The sequence below is a fragment of the Carassius gibelio genome, chromosome A19, assembly GCF_023724105.1.
Source record: "Carassius gibelio isolate Cgi1373 ecotype wild population from Czech Republic chromosome A19, carGib1.2-hapl.c, whole genome shotgun sequence".
NCBI lineage: Eukaryota > Metazoa > Chordata > Actinopteri > Cypriniformes > Cyprinidae > Carassius > Carassius gibelio.
In genome coordinates this window covers 9,196,864-9,197,806 of record NC_068389.1, presented here as the reverse complement: position 1 = coordinate 9,197,806, position 943 = coordinate 9,196,864, and positions in this window count along the sequence as shown.

Genomic DNA, 943 nt, shown 5'->3' with positions numbered 1-943 from the left:
CCTCCCTGCTTATTCACCACCTCTCTACAAACCAATCAGACATGTATGAAAATGATGTATTTCTCTGTTGGCATCCTCATGACTAGCTATATTAAGTCCACTATCCTGTGTAATGGTAGTCGGACAGACAATGCAAACACAGAATAAATCTTTCATAAAAGCAGTTAGCCAGGTGATGCTGTGTATTGCATAATTTTAAAACAAATCAAGTTTTTTTTCATAGGCTATGAAAACTTTTTATTTGTGGTAAAATCACTGTAATGCATAGTCCTGAACATAGTTTTGCTTTAATAATCACTGTCACTATACTCCATAGGGAAACATAAGTAGGTTTTCAAGCCATCTCCACTACAATTTATATATCAGCCAATCTACATAGAGTTTATAACAGTGATTAAAAGTGCATTTAAATTAGTCAACCAATTAAACTGAGTGTTTCAAAACGTTACACCTGGACTCAGGCTCTGCATCTGAAAACTACATTTTGCCTGTAGAAATGCTGAGGGGTCAAGAAGGGCAGATCCTATGAACTATCCTGAGGCTGTCATACAAAATCACTTCAGTTTGACACAAGCATATTACTGCTGTTTTTCCACCGGATTTTACTGGGAAACATTTTTTTTTGTTTGTTTGTTTTTACAATTGACCATAGTCTTTATACATTTATTTAAAGTTGGTTTTTAAAACTTCTCCAGTGCTGCTACAAATATTAATAATCATATCAACAACTGCAACACATATAACACGTACAGACTATCTGCATTCTTGTGTCCAACAAAATAACAAATATATCATGAAAATGTAAAACTAGACATTGATTATTTCTTACCGGAATGTTGACTTCTCTACTGTCTGTCTCTTTGATAATCCAGTGCAATCATTCGGGTCCGGTTACATCCTCATGGTGTGTGAGGCAGAGCTAGAGGCAGTCCAGGCAAAGTTT